Here is a 17,126-nt window from a genome sequence, read left to right as displayed (position 1 = left end):
TGTGCGCACGCATGTGTGTGTGTGTGTGTGTGTGTGTGTGTGTGTAATTACAAAAGAAAGCAAGTATAATGAAATACAATTATCAAAACTTCTTTTTTAAGCTCAAAGACCCCAGTTAAGAAACCCTGCTCCACAGCATTCCCAGGGGCAACTATTCCAACCCACTCATCTCTCTTCCAGCACCCACCCCTTCTCTGCTCTCCCTCTCATTCTCAGTAGGACACCACTTTTTAGTTTACTGGGAAACCATGGCCACTTGATGTTCCATAAGCACCCTCAGATGCATAATTCAATTTATCTATACCTTCATCCAGTCTCTCAATTTGCTCCATTTGCTGAGGAATAAATGAACCTCCTCAGTGCCAAACCTAAATCCATCCTGTGCTCATCAATGCCCTCCCCTCCTCCTTTCTCTCTTGCTGCTTCAATCTCTCCTTTTCCATTAGCTTAAAAAAAATTTATTCTCAAACCTCCACGATCATTAAAAAACAAAAACAAAAACAAGCTCTCTCTACTCCCCAGCTGCAACAATCACCTCTTACGTGAATGAATCCAAAATACATCGCTAGCCACAGCCTCCAGGCCTAATTTCCAAGTGCTGGATGGCTATTTCTACTTTCATATCCTGGCTTCCACAAACTCGATGTCAAAAAATAAATTCATCTCCTCTCCCCTAAATCAGAGTCTCTGTTCTTCCTCTTGACTTGCCTATTTCTCTTAATAGTACTGACTAGATTCAAAATAAATTATCTTTGACTACTCAACTTCCATTCCAACCCCAGAAACAACCAGTTCAACTGGAAGGTACAGCAGGTTAAAGAGAATAAAGTAATGTGAAGTATAGAAAGATACGCTGAAGCCAGACTGAAGAGTTTTAAAAGTTTGTGTTTTATCCTAGAGGCAAGAGGGAGACCTCTGAAAATTCTCAGAACAAACGAGTAACATGGTTAGACAAGTGCTTTAAGAATCTCGATTTGGCAGCTGTGATGAACCAGAGAGGAAAGAGACTGAATAACTGCTACAGTCCAAGTAAGAGTTAATGTGGGCTTTGTGACTAGAGTGAAAGAGAATCTTTAAAACCTTGCCTTCTTTAACTCCTTTACCCCATAATCTCTTCATCTGTCCCCTCTCCTCAGAGTTCCTGGGATATCAGTTCTACAGTTCCTAGCCTCTTCACAGATTCCTTGCCAGCCTCCTTCGAACATGCTCAGGCTTCTCTACTCTTGAACAAATAATCTTCACTTAACCCTGCCTGATACTACTCCCAAATTGTCCTCCTTTCCTGTGGTTTACACCCATGTCCATTTCACGTCCAGGACATTCTCCAAACCCTACAAATCTTTCCCCCAACCATTTACCTAAAACTATTTTCTTAGAAGCAACGAAATGAACCCTGCCAAATGGGTGGCATTTTCTTAGGTCTCACCCTTCTCCATCAGTATAGTAAGTCTTATTCCTCCATTCATGATGCAACCACAAAACTTTTTAGGCCAATATCATTTCTGTTGGAACTTCTCTTATCGCTCATCCTTAAGTATACTCCTAAAGCTAAGTTGAGACCCCTACCGTGACTTCAGAGATCACCTCTAAATAAGTGACTCAAACCTCTCATCTTCACTCTGGCTCTGAAATGTCAATTGCCTCAAGGATCTCTTCTACTTTTAGGTTTCAACATCATAATTCACCAAGTCCTGATTGATTTGGTCTTACCAATCTACCTTCTCAACTCTATCAATTCTGCCCACAGTTAACACAATTCTAATCAAGCTGGAAACTTTGGAATCATCTTTTCCTTTTTCTTCTCTTTTATGCTACCAAATGACTCTACACTCTACACTCCTACTATGCTATGTCCTGGTGTTGTTGCTGGTCCTGTTCTTAAAGAGGACTGTGATATCAGGGAGATAATGCCCAGATATGCACATGAAATGGACTGAAGTGAGGGAGGGCTGTGCAAAGTTACCAGCCTCACTTTCTCCTCCAGATCAGGATGGCTGGAAATGGCCCTAGATGCAGTGGGAGACCGTGGCCTTTTTAAGCTAAGGTTTTAAGAGGTCTCAGTCTGACTGAGTGATTAAGGCTGGGTAAGAAATGAAGCAGAAAATGGACTCTTTTATGTAGTCAAAAAAAAAATCAAACTATGAGGTGAAGACCCTCAGTGTTTCTGGCCAAAACAGAAACGATTGCTATTTACATTCACTCTGAGCCAATGAGGGCTCAAACAATGACTGAGCAGGACTTGGCCAAAGACTTATTGTTGGCCAATCAATGAAAGCCAGAGTAATTTCGGTTTAAGGCATGGTCCTTAAGAAAGAAATCCTAAATATACTAGAGAACACATAGATAGGGATGCCCAAATTTATCACTACTACAGTCCTAATTATATTTCAGTAAAATCACCTATTTCAAAATATTAACCTTACTCAGCATCTACGTGGAACAGTGGATAGAGTGCCAGGCCTGGAGTCAGGACGACTTGAGCTCAAATCTGGCCTCACTTACTTGCCATGTGACCCCTAGGCAAGGCCCTTAACTATTTGCCTCAGTTTCCTCAACTGTAAAATGAGCTGGAGAAGGAAATGGCAAACTACTCCAGTATCTTTGCCAAGAAAACCCCAAATGGGGTCACGAAGAGTCAGACATGACTTCAAATGACTGAACAACATAAACATACTCAGCATCACAGACCAATAGATACAAAAATTTTCCAGAAGTGAGTTAGATGGCTGGGGAATAAATTGAACTGGGATTAAAAGATTGCTGTAGATCATCCAAGGAGTTGATAATTAGAGCTAACTGCAAACACATGGATGGATGTCTGTATGCACACAGACATACTGAGGCATTTCAATGATGAGAATAATTCTACTCATATCACTGTTTCCATGTCTATCTTAGAATTGGTGAAATCTTCTCCTGAATTTCGCCAATAGTGGCAAAATCTCCCCTTATCATCCTCACTCCAAAAAAAAAAATCTTTGAAGATGGGAAGTGGTGAAGAAATCAACAATTAGCAAAGGCAACTGATTTTAGTCTTTTATCTCCTTTCTCTATTCTTGCCCACCCCTGTTGGAGATTTGAAGGAGCCCTTAAATGGCCAAAAGTGGGTAGAAAGAGAAACAAAGGAAAACACCTACCCCTGAAAACATAAGTTATTTAGATTTATAAAATCATGACCTTAATGACCTTCTTAGTAAAAATTTTAAAAGTCATTTCTAAATAAATATAGCTTCTACAAAAAAAACTAAAAGTTCTCCTGGCAACAATTTCCTTCATATATTAGGACAAGTTGACCAACATTTGGCATAAATGTAAGATGCTAAGTCAAATGACACATAACAGACCATTTTTTAAAAGTACTTACTAGAGCAAGATACACATCTGTATTATGTTGATGGGGGGTTGTGGGGGTACAGTAATATCCCTCTTAATAGAATACACATTTTGCTTCCAGAAACTTGGTACCCCTGATACAAAAAGGATGCATTCCAGGATGTTAATTAGCTTTTTTCTCTCACCCTGGAAGAATGGAAAGAGAAGCTCCTATCTCCCTTTTGGCAGTATGGCCAAGGCATTCCTCAGAGCCTGGCCCAACTTTCAGCAGCTCAGATCTGAGAAACAGCCACTTTGTCAGCATGGAGGATTCCCCAATTCCCTCTGTAGCCAGGCTTTGTTTATAGAAACATCACAATTATAGAATCAAGTTAGAGATGGAAGGGAACTTAGTAGCTAACATTTTTAAGTTTTGCAAATTTCTTTACATATATTATCTCATTTGATCTCACTGAGGCAGGTGCCATCACTATCCCCATTTTAGAGGTAGGGAAACTGACACTAAGATAAGATGGATGCCCAGGGTCATAGAGCTTTAGTAAGTGTCTGAGGCAGGATTCAAAGACTAAAGGTCTGACTCAGGTCTAGTGCTGTATTCACTATGCCACCTCCCTGCCTTCTAACTCCAAGCCCCTCATATTACACTGTAAGAAAAGTAATACGGTGATATGTTTGGTTCTACTTGAACTAAAAAGGAGATTTTTAATGGTTCCATAGAACCGAGATATTATGTGACTTGTCCAAAGTCACCCAACTAGTGGTAGAATGGAACTAGAACGTTAAGGAAGATGAGGATGATGCCAACATTTGCAAAATGCTTCACAAAAGCACATAAAGTGAATGTTAATATCCCTATTTTATTGAGCTTAAGTGAATGGTTCAGGGTCACAAAGCTAGTGAGTGTGAGGCAGGATTTGAACGCAGTTCTTGCTGACTCCAAGTCCAACACTTTGAACAGCACAGCTATTTCTCTAAATATACCTTGAAGCAGTTGACTTCCAAACGCTGCCTCTCTCGCTACAGTCTAGAACAGTAACTTCCAATTTCGTTAGCCTTCCAAAGAGAGCTCTGAGGCTACCTAGGCCAAATCATACCAAATCCAGACTACCATAACAACACCACCAACTAGCTGAAAAACTGTATTAAAAAGAACCCAATAGGATTCTGGGGCAGCTAGATGATGAAGTGGATAGAGTGCCGGATCTGGAGTCAGGAAGACTCATCATCCTGAGCTCAAATCTGGCCTCAGACACTTACGAGCTGTGTGACCTTGGGCAAGTCACTTATCCCTGTTTGCCTCAGTTTTCTCATCTATAAAATGAACTGGTGAAGGAGATGGAAAACCACTCCAATATCTTTGCTAAGAAATCCCCAAACAGGGTCATGAAAAGTCAGATGTGACTGAAAATGATCACACAACTATGATCCTCTTTCCACTAACAAAACCACCACTCTGGTTCAGCCTAGTTCTTCACCCAAGTCTTATAACTACGAACTCATTTTTATTTTCAAACATTCCCTATCAACAAGCTTCTTCTCAGCACTCAATGAATACCTCCTCCAAACTTAAAAAACAAACCCCCCAAATCTATTATTCTCCTCCACTTTTCCCCATCCTAAATTACTTAAAAAAAATCATCCATACTTGAGTGCCTCCACTTTCCTTCCTTTTAATCTCTCCTAAACCCTCTGCAATCTGATTTCTGATGTGACCTCATCATTCGACTGAACCAGCAATCTCCAGTTACCAACAACCCCTTTCTGGCAACCTTTGACCCTGTTGATCACCTTCTCCCAGATATTTTTTCTCTGGGTTTCATGACATTGCTCTCTCCTGGTTCTCCAACTTACCTTGACCCCTTCTCAGTCTCCTTTGCCTAATCCTTATCCAGGTCATACCCACAACCTTGGGTGTCTCCCAAGGCTCCATCTCAGGCCTTCTTTTCTATCTCTACTCTCTCACTTGGTACCATGGGTTCAATTCTCATCTCTATGCAGATCATCCTGAGATCTATAAATCCAGAACTATTCTCTCTCTAGACTTCTAGTCTCATGTTACCAACTGTCTTTTGGACAAAGCTCATTATCCTCTAGAGAAGGAAATGGTAAATGATTCAGTATCTTTGCCAAGAAAGAAGGACAGTATGGTCCATGGGGTTACCAAGAGTAAGACACGACTGAACAACATTATCCTTTACCCAAAACCTTCCTTCTCCCATTCTATTATTATTAAGGACATCAATGCTCCCAGTTGCTCAGGCTAGAGCCACCACCCAAGATCAGGCCTCTTTACCACCTAATTGTTATTCTTGCCTCAAGTTTCTCCTCCATTCAGCTGCCAAGGTGATTTTTCTAAAGCCTAGGTCTACCTACAGTCATTTCCTACTCAAATTCCAATGGTTGCCTATTACCTCCAAAGAACAATACAATGGCCTCTTACTGACACATTTCTCACTCCTCCTAAAAGCTAGTGCCTTCCCGAGATCACTAGGGTTACATGGCTAGGTCTGTGTCCACCATGTATTATCTAGTAGGTACCGAAGTTATTTATGTCTCCCTCATTAGAATGGGCTCCCAGGGAACAGGGACTGCTGTTGCTTAGTACAATATCTGACTGCAAGGACTTGAATGCTTCTTAACTGACACGAAATCTCTCCCCACTCCAATCCATCCTCCATTCTCCATATGACTGCCAAAGTAATTTTCCGATAGTGGGGGTCTGATTATGTCAATCTGTCTCTTTCAAACTACAGTCGGTTTCTATTACCTCTAGGATAAAATATAAACGGCTCTATTTGACATTCAAGGCTTTTCACAACCTGGTCCTTTCTACATTGCTTATTCCTTTACACATGGATTCTTGCCTAGGCACATTGGCACTACTTACTGTTTGCTGCTCCAGTAGGAGGCCCATGCCCCAGCTCTGTGCCTTTCTTCTAGCAGTCCCTCTTCCTTAGAATTCTCTCATCTGACTCCTGGAAGCCTTAGCAGCTTCAAGGCTTAGTTCAAGTGCCACTCTCCACAGGAGGCTTTTCCTAGATCCCCCAGTATGTACCTTGTGCATGTCTAGATACATACAGTTCTCTCCAACTCCCACTCCCCCTTCAAAATAGGTGCTCCTTGAGGGCAGCGACCAAGACTTTTGTCTTAGCATTCTCAGTGCCTAACACATAGTACCTACCCAATAAATGCTTGTTGACTGATTGAGGTAACCCATTCCAATTTTTGCACTGCTATGAAGCAAGTTATTTCTTACATAGAAATGAAAAATTCACCTCTGTGAAACTCAATACAACCAGAGCTTTACAAACAACACCTAAGTCCCATGGTGTCAGGTAAAGGATTTTGTCAAATAGTTTGTTGCTTCTCCCAAGCCCCAAATTTCTCAGCCATAATCAAAGTTGATAAACAGACTCTGAAATTTTATAAGGAGAGCAATATACCAAGGGTAGTAAAATACTGTACATCAGGTAAAAATCAAGACCACATTCAAAGATCTAGGATTACATCAATAGCACTAAAAGAACATACCACAACACAACCATATGAAACTTATGGCTTGTGTCCCAAGTGCTTTTCCATCTCTCACCTAATTAGCTTAACAACCCTGGGAGGAAGGCAAGCCTTCTTCCCCAGCTTATAAAAGCAACAGAGGTTTGGGGATTTGCCTGGTTAAAGTTGTAAGAACTTCACTGAAGTCCAGGTCATCTACAGTAAGTTTCTTTCAAGCTACTAAGAAACTCAATAAAGTGGAGACTACTCCAGGATTCTATATCACATCCCCCCTCTCTGGACCCGAACTGAATAAAAGACATGGAAATTAAATGAGATAAATAACAAACTGGGGCACCACAAGTTAACTAAAAGATCCAAAAAGAAATGATAAGCAGTAAATACCATTTTGGAGGCCAGTGCTGGCATCCTGGGGTAGAATTAAGAAACAAGTTTTCAGCTATTAAACTAAGAAAAAATTACTGACCTAGTGATGGAAAATAAGTTAAGAGTTGGCAATTAAGCCTTGATTTTAAGGAATGTAAGTGCAATATAAAAGATATCCATTTTCAAGTCTTTAAAACACTCCCTCTCTTATCCAATGGAACTGTATTAGGCAAAAAAGAAACACTAAAATGGCAAGAGTGGTTATTTTGTAGAACAAGAAGCTCCTTGAAGGCAGTTTTTAAATCCTCAAAGTCTTTCAGGGCAATTGGATATAATAAGCATTTTTAAAATGCTTGCTGAAAAAAAAAGTCAATGGAAGGATGGACTTGGAAAATCCTAGAAAAACCCAAATTCAAGCGTATTCTTTAATAAGTTTATAAAATACGTGCTAGCCTGACAACCCTATGGGCAAGTCAAAACCTGTTAAGTCTCAGTTTAATCACATGAAAAATAAAGGAAAATATCAAAAAACTCAAAAGGTTTTGTGAGGAGAGCAGTTTCTAAGACATGAATGCTATGTTTGCAAGTAGAGATTTAAAATTTAAGTATCTGAAGGCTAATGATAAAACTTGAGTTAAGTGCATCAATAAAATACTAAAAAAAAAAAAAGAATATTCTGAATTTTGTATAGTACGTAAAATGCTGGCCACAAAAAGAAAAGGACTTGAAAGGCAAATTGAATGTTACACGATGACAGGAATGTATTATTCAGTGGCTCAAACTACCAAAAGAATCCTAATCTGCATTTACCTTTTCTACCAAGGGTCCCTGACATAAGTTATAAAAATCTCTTCTCTGCTCCCTACCATAATAATTTTTTTCAACTGTAACCCCTAATATCGATGCCGTTAATAATTTTTAAAACCAGTTTCTCAACTTAACATACTTCCACTTGAACCATGATAGCTGTCAGGAAGGAAACAACACAGTCTGGACAATGAACCACAAAGCTTCTTAATGAAGCACTGACAAAATAAGTAATCAAGAGAAATCAGAAAGACCACATCTGGCCATTCCTAGAAATAAAATCATATCATCTGGAGAATCATCATTCTTCCGGGTTCAAATCCAGGTTATCTGTCAGAATTCAATTAAAAACAGCAGCTTTATTAGATGCCCAAAGGCCCATAGAATGTTTAGCTAGGTCATTTTGTTCACATAATGAAGTCTAAATTAAGAGGCAAATATAGACTTGGGAAGGAATTTCCATACTCTTTCCAGAAAGCAAACTGTAAGGCTTAGTAGGCCATTCTCCCTTCAAAAGTACAGCATTACAAAGGTCCAGGTATATGCAATTTTTGCACTTTGCTGAACACTAGGAGGATGCTTCTGGTCATCAGTGTTCTATTATACAACAGCACATACCATAATATCCATCCACTGAATTCTATTTTAACAGATATTTATTAAACACCTATTTCACTCGGGGCCCTTAGACTAAGAGACAAAGATGAAGAACCTCCAGCAGCTGCTGCGCCGCCGCCGTCTCCTGCTGTCCCACCCCCACCGATGCCACAGGACATAAGCTCCAGACGTTTACAATCTAGGAGAGGTTTGGATAAAACAAACACGGAAATAAAAAACAATTTACAATGTGATACAAGTCAGAACAGTATAAATACATGGGTAACGTCGAACAGAGTGGCAAGAGAGATTACTGGAAGGAATCATTGGGGGGGGGGGGCGGGGGAGAGCAGGGAATATTTCTGAAGGTGATGGATGCATGGAAGGAGCCTATTAGAGGCAGGGTAGGAAGAAACACGATCTGGGATGGCTAGCAGCGAGGTTTAGCTAGTGATGGAATACAGAACCCAGGACGTGCAAAGGAGAGTATCATAAAATATGGCCGCAAAGGTAGGTTGGAGCCAGACAGTGGTGGACTCTCAAGTGAACGTGCCCTTCACATAACAAAACCAAGAAAGCCTGTCTATCATCACTAAGGGGAATTAGCACAAAAAAAAAATCTTTAAAAAAGGCAAAGCAAAACATCCCCCCTAAAAAATCCATTAAAAATTAGGTTTCACTATTTTTTATCTAAATAGAGAGAGGCAAAGGGATGGCCCACCTATTTCCCCTACCCCCTAAATGATTTCTCCCCTGCATATCTGCGGAGTAGAAACGCGTATTGAGCGAGAGTCGGGGGGCAAGTCCCTTCATCTCCGTTTCCGGGTCCGTGGAAGGAGGGAGGCTCGACTAGGATGAGCCTCCGGCGGCTAGGGGCTGCGTAAAGGGAGGAAAGGCCTCCCACCTGCAAAGAGGCCGCGGAGGAGGAGGAGGAGGAAGAGGAGGAGGAGAAGGAGGAGGAGGAGGCCCCCTCCCCGGCTCGGAGAAGGACTGATGCACTGGGCAGGGGGAGGTGACGCCGGCGCCCCAAGCACGGCCGGGGTTCGGGCTCTCGCTCCTCACAGCGATGGTGCCCAGAGGCCGCGAATCTCGTCTCGGCCTCCCCCCTTCCTCCTCCCCGCCCCCCCCCCCCGGGCAGGGCGGCGCCGGCCGCAGCCGCTTCCCCCTCCTTTCCTCCTCTCCAGCCCGGGGCCGTGTCTGCTCTCCCGCTTTCTCCCCGGAGGCCCGCGCCGCCCTCACCTCGGCGCCCGGCCCCGGCTCCAGTCCCGCGCCCGCGGCGCCAGCCAGAACAATGTCCTGCGGCGGCTCGCGCCAGACGATTGCCTCGAGCCGGGGTGCGCCAGCAGTTTGTGCCCCGTCGGCCACCACACCACCAGCCTCCCTGCCCCCAGCTCACACACACACGCACACACACACACCTCCAACCAACAGCGGCGGAGGCCAGCCGATAAACAGACTCAATTCACAGAAGAGGCTGCGGCAGATGGTCCGCGTTCGCTCCGCTCGGCCCGGCCTCCCCGACGCAACAAAAAAACCCCGGAGCTAGTCTCGGGCGCTGTCCTGCGGGGCGCGCGCACGCGTGTCTCTCTCCCTCCGACTCCCCTCCTTCCCCGGCGCTGGGTTCTGGCATTGAGCGACAGGGAACCCTGGGGTCCCGCCCCCTTTACCACCGCCCACTCTTATTGTTTTACCCCTGCTAGACCGGCTGGTGAGCCCCGTTAGTGCGGCCTCAGCCAACCATGAAGCCTCTCCTCGCGGGCCCGCCTTCCCTCTCCCCCCGCCCTTTCCCTTTTCTGAGCACGCGCAAATCGCAGCGACCCTGGCGCCCGTTCTCGCGCTCCCTCTCGCTCGCGGCCCGGACTGGAGAAAACCGGAACCGGCCTCTGGAACGCCGGCCCTCCCCCGCCGGCGCGCTCCCGCGTCTTTGACGTCATTGGAGGCTGGGAGCCGGGAGCCGGGTAGCTGGTCGTCCCCTCAAACACGGCGGGCGCAGGAGGCCCTCCTGCTGCAACATTGCAATCTTGGCAGACGGCGAGGATATGATGGTTCGTGCCAAGGGAAAGAAAGATGTAGCAATTTTGTCTACAAAGATATTTACAGGTTGCTGCAGTTACAGTTTGCAGGCAAGCCGTTACAGTTGCACCCTAGTGTGGACCTTGGGGGTATACTTCGAAGAACCCTGGACTGGGGAGTTATAGTCCTAGCCCAGTACCTAGGTTCTAGTCTCCACTCCACCAATCAGCTAACAAGCTATGTTAAATGCTTTCTATGTGCCAGGCACTGTGCTAAGCGGTGGGTATGCAAAGACAGGCCAAAGTCCCTGCTCTCAAGAAGGTGTTTCAACAATCCGGCTAGCAGCTGTTGTGAGGGTGAAAGCCCAACAACAAGAACACTACCAGAACGCTGCAAAAGCACAGGTTCTTTTGATCTGCTTAACTAAGGAAAGCTAGTGAAGGGGTTGACAAGATTACTTTAATTCAGCATACAAATATCATTGACTTAGTTCAGGGAAAAAGCCAGCACCCTGAACTTCAGAACAAATACAAACATCAACAGACAGACCTTGTCTGATTCAAATCCCAATACATAGTTATCAGAGTTTAACAAAGTCCCAGCATCCAGGTTAGAAGCTGGAGGGCTCCTTAGCTACAGCTGCCCGGAGTCTCTGCATCAGCACCATCAGGAGTGAGAGCCCTAAACAAATTACAAACAGACAGACCCAATACAATTCATAGTTACCAACATCTAGGTTCAGCCCAGGAGCTCTTTCCCACAGCAGTGGTGGCAGGAGTGACTCTGGGCCAGCCCTGAACCTAGATGTTGGTAACTATGAATTGTATTGGGTCTGTCTGTTTGTAATTTGTTTAGGGCTCTCACTTGTGCTGGTGTGCTGATGCAGAGACTCCGGGAAGCTGTAGCTAAGGGCCCTCCAGCTTGTAACCTGGATGCTGGGACTTTGTTAAACTCTGGTTACTATGTATTGGGATTTGAATCTGTATTTGGTCTGTTGATGTTTGTAATTTGCTCTGAAGTTCAGTGTGTTGGCTTTTTCCCCTGAACTAAGTGAATGCTGTCAGTATGCTGAATTAAAGTAAGCTTGTCAACTCCTTAACGTAGCTTTTCTTAGTTAAGCGGATCAAAAGAATCTGTGCTTTTGCAGCGTGCTGGCAGCTTTCTGGTAGCGTTCTTGTTGTTGGGCTTTCACCCCCACGACAACTGCTGGCTGGATTGTGGAAACAGAAGGTCACATTCTAGCTACAGTATGTCCAACTACTCATTTTTGTATACATACAGAAACTAGTTACAAATGACATACATATGATTCAAGTAGAGACAAAGTAGATGAAAGAACCTGGGTGGGGGGGGAGGGGTGTGAAGGAAGGATTTCAGTTAAATCTTCCAGGAAACCAGGTTAACTAAGAGAGATAAGGAGGAAGAGAATCCCATGGCTTCGGCCTATTCAGAGAGATAGAGATGGAGTCCTATGAAGAGTTACAAATAAATAGTCCAGTGTAACTGGATCATACAGCAGCAAGGGTGTAAGGTGTAAAAAAAGAAAAAAGTAGGAAGGTGCCAAGATACAGAGGGCTTTGAATGCCAATCAGAGGACTTTGTATTGATCCTGGAGGGAATAGCGAACCACTAGAGTTTATTGAACAGTGACTAGGCAGACACAGGCTATAGGAAAATCATCTTGGCAGATGAGTGGAGGATAAATTGGAGGGAAAGACTTGAAGTAATAGTCCAGGTGAGAGGTGATCAGGGCCTGAACCAGGGTGGTGGCTGGATGAATGGAGAAACAGAAATATATAGGAGAGATCCACTGAAGAAGGTAGGAAAGACTTGCAAAAGACTGGATATGTTGGTGAGTGAGACTAGGGAATGTAAAATGATGTTCTAGCCTGAAAGTCTGATGATCCCCTCAATAATAATGGAATGGAAGAAGGGAGGTTGGTGGGGGTAATAATGAATTCTGTCCAAAAGACAGTTGATAATGTGGGATTGGAAATCTAGAGAAAGAAAAGTGCTGGATGCATAGACCTGGGCATCATCTGTAGAGATGGCAATTGGATCAGTGGGAGTTCATAAGAGGGAAACTCTTGGAAAAGCATTTAGAGGGAAAAGAGAAAAGAGCCCAGGACTGAAACCTTGAGAAACACCCAAGGTTATTATTGGGTGTGATCAGGAGGAAGATCAAGCAAAGGTAACTGAAGAGGAATAGTCTAACACATGTATGAGAAGCAGGAGAAAGCAATGTCCTGAAACCCAGAGAGGAAAGAATATCCAGGAGGAAAAGGGGATCAACAGTGTCAAAGGTTGCAGAAAGATCAAAAATGAAGAGGATTGAAAAAAGTCATTAGACTTGGCAGTTAAGAGGTCATTGGTAGCTTTGGAGAGAACTGTTTCAGTTCAATGAAGTCTGATCTGAAGCCAGATTGCAGAGGGTTTAGGAGAGATTGAAATGAGGAGAAGTAAAAGAGTTTAGCCTAGAGATGAAGGAGGATCAAATGAGGGTTTTGAAGAATGGGGGAGACAGTAGGCATCAGGGAAGGAGCCTCTAGATAGAGAGTAACTGAAGATAAAAGAGAAACATGGAGTAAGAATGATATAAGAAGCCTTTTGCTTGAGTATATAGGAGGGAATTTAGGATCAAGGATGTACATCAGGGGTCAGGAACCTGTAGCCTCAAGGCCACACGTGGCCTTCTAGGTCTTGTGGGCTTTTGACTGAGGCCATGTTTTACAGAACAAATCCTTTAATTAAGGGGATTTGTTCTGTGAAGTTTGGATTCAGTCAAAGGGCTGCACTTGAGGACCTAGAGGGGCCACATGTGGCCTCGAGGCCAAAGGTTCCCCACCCCAGATCTATGTAAAGGACTTGACCTTTGCAAAGAGAAGAGACACCTTTTCACTCAAGATAGAAGTGAAAGCAAAGATAGTTTGGAAGGGTGTCTGAGGGATGGGAGATGAGGAGAGAAGAGGGAGTCTATGGCAAATGGCCTTAATTTTTTCTTTCATTCTTTTTTTTTGGAGGGGGGGGGAAAGGCAATTAGGGTTAAGTGACTTGCGCAAGGTCACACAGCTAGTAAGTGTGTCAAGTGCCTGAGGCTAGATTTGAACTAAGGTCCTCCTGACTCCAGGGCTGGTGCTCTACTCACTGTACCACCTAGCTGCCCTGGGCTCAATATTTTCAATGAAATATGAGGACAGGTTCCCTTCTGTGAAGATGAAGGGATTAGCATGGAAACTTGAGATAGGATGAGGTTTGCTGCAGCAGCTGTGAAGAGTAGAATGTCCTGTGGATGGATAGATAATGGGTGATAAGTTTGGATGGAATGTACCTCAAAGGAGGTAGAAGTTGCAGAGTGACAGTGGTAGATGGAGAGTCTAGAAATGTTTAAAAAAAAAAAAGGAAACATAGAGTATTTAGATTTCTCTATCTTGACCATTGGGGTTTGGGGTGGTGGTGGTGGAAGGTATTCACGAAAATGCAACCAGTTCTGGAGAGAGTGACAGGGAAGGCTGTGAAGAAGGAAAAAGCTGGGTTCAATGAGTGCCACAAAGCGGAAGGAGTGAGAAAGGAACAGTTTAAGATGAAAGGAAGTTTATTAACTACGGAAGAAACACCTAGTAGCTTTGTGACCCTGGGGAAGTCATTTAATCTCTCTATCTGCTTCAGCTTTCTCATCTGTAAAATAGGGACAATTTAAAATAGGGACACCTACCTCCCAGAGTTGTTATGAGAATCCAACAAGATATTTGACACGTTTTGCTAACTTTAAAGTACTCTGCAAATGCTAGCTATTATTATTATTAACTATCGTCTTTGGAAATTAACTTCCAAATTTGAGATTACCAGTCAAGTTTGAATATTGTAGCGCTCATAACCAAGGCCTCAATATATTCTGACCCCTCAAGTTAAGCTTATGGTGACATTGTGTCTCTGAATAAGCATTTCAAATAACAAGATGTTTAAAAAAAACAAAAGGAAAACTATTATTAATAGATGAAGGCTTAAAGGAAAGCACATTTAGCTGAATGTTTGTCCAAATGATACTTGTCCTAAGAATTTGTAGTTATACCTGGGGCTAAAAGTTGAGTTGGTGTATATTCAGGCAAGAGAAAATATGTGTTCATAAATGTATTTGTATAATGTAACATTCAGGATTTCAAATACCATAGTCATGGGAATCTGTCGGTTCCTAAGCATCTTACCATTCCTTCCACATTCATAATGGCAATGTTAGAAATGAATAGGGAATCTGGTCCCAGCCTCCCTGCTGCATGGGGCACTTTTCTGCCTTCCTGTTAGTGGTGTGTCTTTCCCCTTCCCCTCCCTTTCCTCCTTTCCTCTTCTTGTTCAATCTGCCTCCTCAAGTAGCAGTAAATGTCAATATTCTGAATACTGGTCTAATGACTTTTCTTTTCCCAAAAATTTCTTTATAGCCAGACTTTACCATAGTATAGCTAATCACCCAAGACATAAAAAGTAAAGTGGGCAACTGTAAGCTAGCAGCCTTAAGTCCCCCAAGCCATGCTATGTTCATAAAAATCATTACTAGGGGTATGTTGACTTTAAGATGCCTATGGGACACACTAGTAGAGATGTCCAATAGACAAATGTTGATGTCAGTCTGGTGGTTAGGAAAAAGATAAGGACTGAAGAATTATTGCAGTCTTTATGTTTATATCCTTAGTGCCTAACACAGTGTTTGGTCCATAGTATAGATGCCTCATAAATGCCTGTTGATGGAAGAATTGACCAGACATATAGATCTTGGAGTTATTTGAATAGAGATGAGAATTTAATCCATGGGAGCTGGTGAGATCACCAAGAATGAGAGTATAGAGAGAGAATAAAAGAGGGCCTAGGACAGAGCCTTAAATTCTGTGATATAATCTTGTATGATCATCCACATGATGAAATATGGTATGACGCTCACTTAATTTTTACTCTCTGCAACTTGATTTCTTTATACCTTTCCTAATTTCACACTCTGGGACTCTGAGCACAGGGTTAAGTGCCATCTATGTCAACATGCTAATCTGAACTAAATAATATATATAAATATATGTATATATACATACATATACATATATGCATACATGTGTGTGTGTGCGTGCGTGTATGATTGTAGTACATGTTCTGATGCTACTCTCAACCCCCACTCTCACTGGATAAAAAAGGAAACCAATCATATTGAAATTAAGATGTAATTTTTTCCTATCCGTCCATGTTCACAGACTCTCTGATGTCTATGTGTGGATCGTGAATGTCTGTGGACTTTAGATTAAGAATACTTGATACATTATAGCAGCTCTTTTTGTGGTGGCAAAGAATTGGAAATTAAAGGGACGCCCATCAATTGGGGAATGGCTGAACAAGTCGTGGTACATGATTGCAATGGAATACTATTGTGTTATAAGAAATGATGAGCAGGGTGGTTTCAGAAAGACTGTAAAGATGTACATGAACTGGTGCAAAGTAAAGCGAGCAGAACCAGGACAACATTGTACATAGTAACAGCAATATTTTTTTTTAATTTATTTAATATATTTAGTTTTCAGCATTGATTTTCACAAAAGTTTGAATTACAAATTTTTTCCCCATTTCTACCCTCCCCCCACTCCAAAATGGTGTATATTCTGGTTGCCCTGTTCCCCAGTCAGTCCTCCCATCTGTCACCCCACTTCCCTCCCATCCACCTTTCCCTTCTTCTCTTGTAGGACAGGATAAATTTCTATGCCCCATTGCCTGAGTATCTTATTTCCTAGTTGCATGCAAAAACTTTTTTTTTGTTGCTGTTGTTGTTTTTGAACATCTGTTTTTAAAACTTTGAGTTCCAAATTGTCTCCCCTCTTCCCTCCCCACCCACCCTCCCTAAGAAGGCAAGCAATTCAACCTAGGCCACATGCGTATAATTATGTAAAACTCTTCCATAATACTCATGTTGTAAAAGATTAACTATGTTTTGCTCCTTCCTAACCTATCCCCCTTTATTGAATTTTCTCCCATGACCCTGTCCCTTTTTGAAAGTGTTTGTTTTTGATTACCTACTCCCCTTGTCTGCCCTCCCTTCTATCGTCCCCCCATTTTTTATCTTCTTCCTCCTTCTTTCCTGTGGGGTAAGATACCCAATTGAGTGTGTATGGTATTCCCTCCTCAGGTCAAATCCAATGAGAGCAAGATTTACTCATTCTTCCTCACCTGCCCCCTCTTCCCTTCCTACAGAACCACTTTTTCTTGCCACTTTTATGCGAGATAATTTACCCCATTCTATCTCTCCCTTTCTCCCTCTCTCAATATATTCCTCTCTTATCCCTTAAATTGATTTTATTTTTTTAGATATCATCCCTTCATATTCAACTCACCCTGTGCCCTTTGTGTGTGTGTATATATGTGTGTATATATATATATATATACACACACACATATATACACACACATATATATATATACCTACATACATACGTATATAGACACACACATATGTATATATATGTACACAC

General features: G+C 42.6%; 1 protein-coding gene across 2 annotated transcripts in view; it reads right to left on the bottom strand.

Annotated features, from left to right (window-relative positions):
- G3BP2 (G3BP stress granule assembly factor 2) overlaps window positions 1–10,300 on the bottom strand; it is a 43,703-nt gene extending 33,403 nt beyond the window's left edge. Inside the window, exon 1 of one of the 2 annotated variants that reach the window (XM_036763140.1) lies at window positions 10,035–10,300. The gene's annotated coding sequence lies outside the window, so the exon portion shown is untranslated. The remainder of the gene's footprint in view (window positions 1–10,034) is intronic. The other variant, XM_036763141.1, reaches the window with a different exon arrangement.
- Window positions 10,301–17,126: the final 6,826 nt, after the last annotated feature.

Source organism: Trichosurus vulpecula, chromosome 6 (genome assembly GCF_011100635.1).
Source record: "Trichosurus vulpecula isolate mTriVul1 chromosome 6, mTriVul1.pri, whole genome shotgun sequence".
NCBI classification, from domain to species: Eukaryota; Metazoa; Chordata; class Mammalia; order Diprotodontia; family Phalangeridae; genus Trichosurus; species Trichosurus vulpecula.
Note: the sequence above shows the minus strand (reverse complement) of the source record. Positions and strands in the feature narration are given on the sequence as shown.